Source organism: Passer montanus, unplaced genomic scaffold (genome assembly GCF_014805655.1).
Source record: "Passer montanus isolate IOZ18808 unplaced genomic scaffold, ASM1480565v1 scaffold160, whole genome shotgun sequence".
Lineage (NCBI taxonomy): Eukaryota > Metazoa > Chordata > Aves > Passeriformes > Passeridae > Passer > Passer montanus.
This window is the reverse complement of record NW_024363161.1, coordinates 92,907-102,564: the sequence shown is the minus strand read 5'-3', so window position 1 is coordinate 102,564 and position 9,658 is coordinate 92,907.

The window sequence follows — 9,658 nt, the reverse complement described above, 5'->3', positions numbered from 1 at the left end:
GCCCGCGGCACCGCCCCGCCACCGCCCGGGCCCGCCGGCCGCGGCCGCGCACGGGAGTTCCGGGCACTGCGCGTTCCGGGGCGGCGGGAGAGGGGCCGGGGCTGAGGGGCGGCATCGGGGTGTCTGAGGCGGGGAGAGGCGGCACGGGGCAGCGTGGGGCTGTGAGCCCTGTGGGGCTGTGAGCCCTGTGTGGAACGAGGCTGTGAGCCCTGTGTGGGGCTGTGAGCTCTGTGCAGTGTGGGGCTGTGAGCCCTGTGGGTGCTCTGGGGCTGTGAGCCCAGTGTGGTGTGGGGTTGTACAGCTCTGTGTGCTCTATGGGGCTGTGAGCCCCGTGTAGGCTGAGGCTGTGAGCTCCGTGGGGCTGTGAGCCCTGTCTGGGATGTGGGGCTGTGAGCTGTGTGAGATGTGGGGCTGTGAGCCCTGTGTGGGGTGAAGCTGTGTGCTCTGTGCAGTGTGAGGCTGTGAGCTCCGTGGGGCTGTGAGCCCTGTGTGAGGTGGGGTTGGGTTGTGAGCCCTGTGAGCTCTGTGGGGCTGTGAGCCTGTGTGGGGTGTGAGGCTGTGAGCTCCATGAAGCTGTGAGCTCAATGGGGCTGTGAGCCTGTGTGGGGCTGTGATTCTGTGGGTCTGTGAGCCATGTGGGTGCTCTGGGACTGTGAGCCCTGTATGAGGTGGGGTTGGGTTGTGAACCCTGTGAGCTCCGTGGGGCTGTGAGCCCTGTGTGGGGCTGTGAGCTCCATGGGGCTGTGAGCCCTGTGTGAGATTGGGGTTGGGTTGTGAGCCTGGTGAGTTCTGAGGGGCTGTGAGCCTGTGTGGGGCTGTGAGCTCTGTGGGATGTGGGGCTGTGAGCTCTGTGGGGCTGTGAGCCCTGTGTGGTGTGGGGTTGAGTTGTGAGCCCGGTGAGTTCTGTGGGGCTGTGAGCTGAATGCTGTGGGGCTGAGATCAGGACCCCGGTGTGATCTGGGGGTCAGCCTGTGTCTCACATGATGTGGGGCTCAGTCCCTGTGTGACGTGGCCATCCCTGGCAGTCAGACCCTCCATGTGGGGTGGGCTGGGGCTGTTCCCCCCCTCTGGTTTGGGGCTGGGGATCAGGCCCTGCCGTGCCATCTGGTGTGAGGCTGCAGCTTCTGTTTCCCATGGAATGGAGTCCCTTTGGGAGCCAAGGCTGGGGGAAAATCACGCAGACACTGTGACATTTGTGAGGGAGCCACAGCTCTGTCTCTGGAACAGGGGTGAAAGTGAAAACAAGGCAGAAGAATGAGTCATGGAGGTCTAGAAGTGACAGGAGCTGCAGGAGTAATTTCCGTCCTGTCTCCTGCTGTAGGGCAGGAGCCAGCTTAGACCTGGTATCAAACCTGTTCTTTAAAGGTCCTGGAATAAAGAGGAGTAAAAGGGAAAGTAGAAATTAAACAAGTGTGGGAAGAGCCTGTGGGATTTCCTCACTGGGCTGCTCTTCCCTTCCTTGAGCCATGTTTGACAGAGCAGCTCTCAAGGACAGTCTGAATTTGTGTTTTTATGCCATGCAGCAGAACCAGTAAAATGGCTAAAACTGCAGGCATCAGCCACAAGTTCCCAAACCAAGGATTATTTCCCTGACTCAGTATTCCCCCTCCCCTTTAATGGAGACACTTCATTTGTTCCCACAGCCTAAAACTTCCAACTGAGCTGTTATTTCTTTCTGTGCTGAGAAATTTTATCCCAGGCAGGGCTGGACCCTTCACTGTTGCTCTCTTCACACCAACCGTGGTTTTTTCCTTAAAACTAAACCCCATCATTATCAAATATTGTCATCTGATACTTTTCCATCTAATTCAGTTTCCTGCTTGGAGGTGGTAGCCCCATGTCCCTCAGTCTGTGGGGATCCCTCTGCAGCCCCACACGTGAACTTTGGGGTCTGGCAGCTTTGTTTGTGGAGGTGACATCATGGCGTTTTCCCCATGGCAACAGGAGGATGCTGAACGCGAGGAGACTTTCAGTGGGAACAGAGCATGCAGCCAAAGGCAAGTCTGAAACGTTAATTAGTTAATTAGGGTAAAAATAAAGATGAATGTGGGAAATCCCAGAGGCTGACAGGCTCATGTTTCCAGTTTAATGTTTTCTTGCAGACACACCTCCCATGAACACATTTAATTTGGGTTAGTCCCATTTTAGAGAGGGGAAAACAGGTACTGAGAAGAAGACAACTGGCTTCTTATCAGGCAGCATTGGCTGGGGGCAGATCCTTCCAACACCTCCTTGCTGCTCCTTGACCTTGGCTGCAATCATTCCTTGGTATTTTCAGGGCTGTCAGTGAGCTGTGACTGTGGTGGGTGTTTCTCTGTTCTGTCCATGAGGAAGGACTTTTCTCCTCAGCCTCTCATCTCCTCTCAGGGCAGGGATGGGTTCCTGGAGGTGTGGGTTTCCTGTGGGTTCCATGCAGGGTTCTTGATTTTGCTGGAGACTCTGCTGCCATATAATTGCATATTTATTCATTTAAACATGAGATAAATATTCAAACTAGTTTAAAGAAATGCTTGTTTATTTAAACCAGCAGACTGTGGCTGTGCTGGAATGAGAGAGCTCACAATGGTGGAGGTTGGATGGTGGAATGAATGTCATTGAAATTACCTCTGGTCCTTACACCCCAAACAGATCAGAGTGTTCCTTGCCCACACACAAACCTGCTGCAAGGAGGAGGAAGAGGGAGAGGAAAACGAGGAAAAGCAGGAGGAGAAGGAGGAGGCAGTCCCTGTCCAGCCCTGTGTCATCACTTTTTATCCATCACAATCTCCCAACAGGGTGATTATTTCTTTCTTCAGAGCATTCCAGGCTGAGGAAAATGGCATTTACATACAGAGCACACATGGAGATCATGGGAAGTGCTCGTTGCTGTCCATCCACCAGGAGATTTGGGTTGTATTGCTTCTTTTCTGGTTTTTGGTTGTTTTTTTTTTCTGTTTTGAGCCCATCTGAGTCTCCCAGCACAAGAGCACCACACTTGCACATTTGAGTGAGCTGGGTAATGAGCCTGGAAAGCCTGTCCTGTGCTTGGCCAGTCCCAGAATCCACCCAGGCATGAACCAGGACTGGAAATATTCCTCTGTGGTGGTTAGAGGTGCTGCTGTTACCTGGCCCCAGGTGGGTAAAGCCACAAGCTTTGAGATGGCGCTTAGGTGACCTCAAATGCTACTTCTAGCTTGTCCCGTCCTCAGTTTTGCCTCACTTATACACATCCCACTCCCCAGTGCTGCTCCCTGGGAGGGGCTGGCCCTCATCGATGGTGGGGTGTCCTGGAGAAGATGAGGAGGAACAAACACCAGCTGCAGGCCCCTGTGAGCTGTTCTGGGAGCACTTTTGATCACTGTGGTGATGCAGCTTCAGCATCAGCACAAAATATTAATTCCCCCCCAAAACAACTGTGTCTTCCTGAGGTCTCACACTTGCCTCATCCATCATGTCAGATGCTGCTTTATCTTCTAAACAAATACCCTGCTGCTACCACATTTGTTGGTTTGAATCCCAGGATTTCTCCTGGCATATCTTATTTTCTTCCCAGAAGCCACAAGCTGTGGTAAACAAACATTTACAGGCACCAGGAACACGGGACCTGGGTTTTTCCATGGCTGACTTATTTGTCTGGCAAGAACCATAAATTCTCGAGGTTCAGGGCTGGAGTCAGCCCTGGGAGCTGGGCTTAGGAAAAAAATTCTTGAACAGGCATTTGTTTGTGGAGTTTTTTGCCATTTCCTCTGAAATACATTGTTCTTGTGGAGCAAGATGGGTCACTAGGGGTGCCACATGTCTGGTCATCCCAATCCTGCAGCATGGATGTGTCCTTGGAGGCCAGGGGGACAAAGAGGAGCTTCACCCTTGGTATGCTCTGACCCAGGCTCAGTGTCCAGCTCTGCTTTGGGACAATGCCCAAGTCTGTGTCCCCCCAGCTGCCTCAGTTTCCCCTTTCTACAAGTTGTTGTTCCTGGGTTTAAGTGTAAGTTGCTCAGGGCAGGGACTGTATCCCACCAGGGTCATCCCCCAGTGACAGCACTGCTCCTGTGGGGAGGGTCCCTCCAGTCCCCATGGGTGGGGGCTGTGGTTGAGGGGCTCGAGTGTTCCTGGAGGGGAGAGGGTGCAGGAGCTGAGATGGGAATGGGGGCAACAGCAAGGCTGGAAGAGAGATCCAGCCTAGGGCTGCAGAGGAGGCCAGTGAGCGCTGCTGCATCCTGATTTTAGGGGCTTTAGGGTGCTTTCCTTCCTTTGAAAGAGAAAGGGGATGACAAAGGTGAATGCGGTGGGTTCTTCCCCTCCCGGCAGCTGCTGCGGAAAATCCCGGGGAGACAAATGGTGAGGATGGGTAAGGGGAGTTTGCAGCCTCTTTTTTTCCACCAGCCTGTCCAGCTCGGGGGCATCTCCTCCGCCCGGATGGGCTTCGCCCCTCACCCGTTCCTCCCCTGCAGCCCCCGGGCTCAGGAGGGGAGCGAGGGGAGGGGGAACCGCCAGGGTGTTCGAGGGGATTGTCATGGTTACCTCCTGACAAAACAAATGGCTCCACTGGGTGATGATGATGGTGATGGTCACCCAGACAGCTCCGGACACTTTGAGTCAGGGATGGGGGGCGAGAGACCCACCCTGGGGATCCAGCAGCCCCCCATCCCAGGGGTGCCAGACACCCTCCCGGCTCCGGGCAGAGCCTCCCCGCCGGGGCACATGTTGCTGCAGCCGGTTCGGTAAGACCCTTCCTCGCCCCCCCGGGACCCCCGGACTCCCCGGCGTCCCCCAGCCCCGCTGCCCGGTGGGGAGGGTCCGGGGGTGAAGCCACCGGTTGCTGAGGTGGCTGGTGGTGCAGCGCTCCCCCACCCCAAGCCCCGGCGCTTGCTCCTCTCCCTCTCTCCCTCCCTTTCCCTCTCTCATCTCCCTCTCCCTGTCTTCCAGAGACAGCGCTCCGCCGCCGTGCCTGTCGCGTTCAGGATTCCTCCTGCCCCTCCTGCCCTCCCCAGCCCAGCCGCAGAGGGGCTGGAAGAGTGGGTGAAGTTCCTCCAACCCCCCCATCCCCTTCTTCCTTCTCCTCCTCCTCTCTCCCAGGAAAGGTAAGAAAAGCAGTGGCTACTCTCCAGTTGCTCCTGCACCTTTTTAGCTCCGCAGGGGTGGGTGTGAGGGGTGTGTGTGTGTGTCACTTCCCAAGGCTGTGCACGATCCCAGCACAAAGCCGCTCACTGAAGAGATCCCTGTCATAATATTTGTGCAGGCACAAGCCCACACTTTGCAAGCTGCTGCTTCCCAGCCTTGCTTTTTCCCAGCTGGATGGTGAGTCCCGGAACATCCAATGCCTTCCCAAAAATTGTACAGACATTAGTAGTGACTGTGTCCATCTCCATGCAGGCAGAGGACAGGGATGGACGGGGGGATGATGCTGGGGGTGATGGGCTGTTGCTGTCCTCGGCAGCCAAGTGGGATAACCCATCTGTGGACACACTGTTTGGGGAAGGAGGAGTGACCTTGGCAGGGTGAGGGGGGCTGATCCCCCTGGTAAGGGTCAAAACACTGAGACCTGGCTGGAATCCACCACACTGGCTGGGGCTGGGTGGGACAGGGGTGGAAGGAGAAGGGCAGTGCTGCTTCTGGGGGCCCTGTGTGTCTCCTTGGCTCTGGATGCACCCCAAGCAGGAAGCAGGCTGCCTGGTAGGTTTAGCCCACCTGAGGGGTGTCTGGGCCAACACCCCCTCTCTGGCTCAGCCCAGGGATCTTCCCCCCATCTGTGAGCCCAGCAAGGTGGGGGTTAACTAACCCCTGTGTCAGAAATATGTGATTAACAGCTCTAGGAAGGGGCTTGGGACAGGAATCCAGGTCTGTGACACCCAACTCTGAGGCCAGACTGGTGGTCTAAGACACTTGCCAGGGCTGTGACTGACAGTTCCCAAAGTCTGTCTCTGCCAGGGCTGTCAGTCATGTCCCAGCCTGGCACTCTGTCACCTTGGGAAGGGGGACCTGGCTGCTTCCACTGGGCTCTGGCAGGAGAAGTTGCTTCCCAGCCTTTCCCCAATTCCCATATCTGAGGCCTCAGGGTGTCCTTGGGGCCAGCAATCCTTGTCACTGCTGTGGCAGTGGGGGGCCCATGTTATCACCCTCTGGGGACCTGCAGGGGCTGTTTTCCTGGTTTTCCAGGAATGGGATATTCTGCTTGCAGTTTGGGGTAGGAGGAGGCTGGAGATGGGTGAACAGTTCCTGCAGCTTTTGCTGAGAGTATCTCACAGGTCTGCCATGGTGCATCCATGGCTCTTCCAGATAGGACCATGCTATGGGTGCTCTTTCAAACCCCATTTCCTCCTCTTCCTAGAGATATTTTGGGGGTTGATCCCAGTATCCTTGCCAGGTTTGAGCCTTGTGCTTTAAGAGAAAGCAGCTGGAGGGCTCCTACATGTCTCAGTCATGACCTGCAGTGATGTGGGTTGGGTTGGTGAAGTTAGGGGTCCCTCAGCAGCTCCCTGAGCCTTGCTGCCCCTGAAAACCAGGGAGAATTCCCAAGGGTGGCTCTACTCGAGAGCCCTGAAAGTTTGGGAAGTGCAAGGCTTCTCCAGTCTTGGATTTGCTAACAGGGGGAGTTTGTTACCCGTGGAGATTGCCCAGGAATGCTGATGGGAGGCTGTGGTGCAACAGGCATCCTTGGCCAGCTCTGTCCACCTGCACATCTCCACAGGGCGCTCCGGCTGTCGTCATCCCGGAGAGCCACTGGATGTCAGTGTTGATTGAGACAGACGACGTGGAAGGAATATTTTACCCAGCTGCAGAAAACCAGGCGTCCTCAGAGCAGTGGGGATGTGCCCCAGGTCTAGCTCGGACCAGGAGATCTCCAGGGCTTGTGCCTGTCAGGGGTTACAGCAGGGCGGGGCAGTGATTCAGCTGCTCAAAAATGCGTCTGGTGCAAGGTGTGACACCAGGGCTCGGCTTGACACGGCAGCCTTCCTGTCCTGCGGGGCAGAAGCAGCCGAGCTGCCCCTGATGTCTGCCCTTCAGGCAGCAGGGCTGGGTGGAGCTATGTCGGGTTTTATCCCAGCTGCTGCTTTGACTCTCCCTATCCTGTTGTCGGCTGTGGATGCCACAGATCCTGTGGTGTGGTACAGCTGGGACCCCAACCCACTCCTGGGAGTCGGGTCCTGCCAGGAGCCAGGCTGTGTGTTCACAGTTTTGCTCTATTTTCCTTTTCAGTGCATGAAAATACACCTCGGAGGAGCTTTACTCTGCCCCTGTCTTTACTCCATGTGCTCAAACAGATTTTTTGAGGGCACATCAGCGCTTAGTGACCCAGATGGACACCCAGGAAGCTCCAGGCAGTGCTTCAGGCACCACCCCCGTTTTTCAGGCACAGAAACACCTTTTCCCATCCCATAAATCCAGCCCCAGCCTCTCGGGAGTTAGGCTGTGAGGGGCAGGAGCCTGTGCTCGGGCTCGCAGCCCTGCGCTCCCCGCGCGTCACGGGGACGTTGCAGCAGCATCAGCGCCTTCCCCGTCCGTCGGGCCGAGGCATGATCACACGTCCGTGTCTCCCTGCCCTCCGTGGCCAGGAACAGCAGTGGATTGTCATGGAAAGGATGCTTACAAAGGAAGGGGGGAAAAAAAGATCGATCCAGTGTCAGACTGGTGTGCCATGTCCAGAGTGCAGCTGGCCAAGGGACAGTGTCTGTCCCCGGCCCTGAGGTGTTCCCTAGTTGGTGGGATTACAGGTGTATTTTGGGGGCTGAAGGTATTAACCCTCAGTGGTTTCCCTTTTTCCTGGAATGCCAGATGCAGTGTGAGGTCGGGAGGCACCTGGCCAGGTCTGTGGGGTGGCCCCACGCCTGCTGTGTGTGGGAGGCAGGACAGTTTGGTGGCAGTGAGGGGACACCCTGAGGGCTGGGTGTGTCTAGGGGTACCCTGTGCAGTGTTAAGCTGTTGGTAATTTTTTTGGGATACAGGGTCCTGCCAGGTGCCATCCTGAGAGTCCAGGCCCCATGGCCTGAACAGGGACTGAGCACACATCCCAGAGCAGCAAAGGCAGGATGGGGAGCAGGCAGGGGGCCGGTGCTGAGCTCCTGGGTGGCACAGGGGACAGATTCCAGCCTTCCCACTGCTCTCCCTCACTCCAGCCTTTCTGCTGCTCTCCCTTTCCCTGCTGCAGTCACTTGATGGCGTTGGTGACACAAGCTGTGTGGAGCAGCCCCATGGCTCTGCTGGCAGCATCCCCTGTCAAAGGGTTTTTGCGGGGAGGAGCCCTCTGAGCCCTCCCTGTCCTTGTGGGGCCGATTTTTTGGCTGGCACAGCAGTGGGAGCTGGTGCCAGGCTCCTCTGAACCACCTCGGAGTTGCAGGAGAGGTGCAGCTTTCCTGGATGAATTGAACAGGACATGGCACAGGGATCTGCATCTCACCAAGGGTCCCTTAGTGCTTGTACTGGCCCAGGTGATGCAGAAATCCCTGCTGGCAAGTGGTTCCCATGGGAGCTATGTCCCCAGTCTTCCATGGGTGCAGGAGATGTGAGGGGCTTGGATCTCACCCATGCCTCTGTACTAAGTCCCCAGTTCCAAGCTGAAATCACGCTCCTGGAGCCCAAATTCACCCCTCTGGCAATCCCATAATGAATTCCTGTTGTGCCAAGCTGTTAGAGAGCTTCTTCCCATTATTATTTCTTCCCTAAGGTAAAATCATTCCCCCTCCTTCCTCCCCCACCTGACATTTAATCACTTCCCGATGCCTTGATGGCTTCTGCACATATTGAAGTGAGGGGACCTTCCCTATCTCTCCCTGTGCAGGTGAACTCTTGCCAGCTCCGGACTTCCCAGGCCCTGTTGGCACAGATTGGAGCATCCAGGTGTGGGATGCCTCCCCTGGCTCAGGCAGGACTCCATCCATCTCCTGACTGTGGGGACTGCATCCCCATGGATGCATCCCCAACCTCCCTGGGCAGCTCCTGGCGTGAGCAACCTTTGTGCTAGAAGGAGGGGTGGATTAAATCAGGAATTTAAGGTTTTTGGCCGGGATTCAGGGGCATGCCTTGGGTTTACTGCCCTCCATCATCATTTTTGCTGCTGTTTCCTGTGCTCAGTTTCCCTGACTGCTCTTACCCATCCTGGACAGCCTTTCTTGCTCTCCCTGGCTCTCTCTTTGTCCTTTCTCAATGCTGTTTTCCTGCCTGAGCACTCATCGAGCTGGTGGCCTTGATGTCTTCTGTGGCATTTGCATATAAAGGTGGGTTTTAATAACGAAGGAATGAGAAACTGATGTATTTCAGTGCTGCTGGCTTCTCCTGGGCCTCGTAAATCACTGCATAAAGCATTGCAGAGCCAGCCAGGGAGAACTGCTGCCTAGCAACTTCTCCTGGTTCCCTGGGGGAGCAGGATGGGGCCCTAAAATCCACCTGAAAAGTCTCCTTTAAAGCCCTGAGGCCTGGAGGAGAGGAGCTGTAATGGAGGAAAACCTGCTTAGGGAAAATAGTTGGGATGTAATTGGCATAAGGAGTCACTTTGCATCTGAATGTGTCGGCTGAGCACAGGGAGGGATGAGTCAGCCTGTGCAGGAAGGATCTGGAGATGCAGGACAGCAGAGCAGTGGCACTTCCCTGTAATCAGCAAGGATGAGGATGGGCAAGGGCATGGGAGGGCAGGAGCATGTGTGGCTCTGCCTGCCTACTCTTCCTTCCTCAAGAGAAAGGAAAA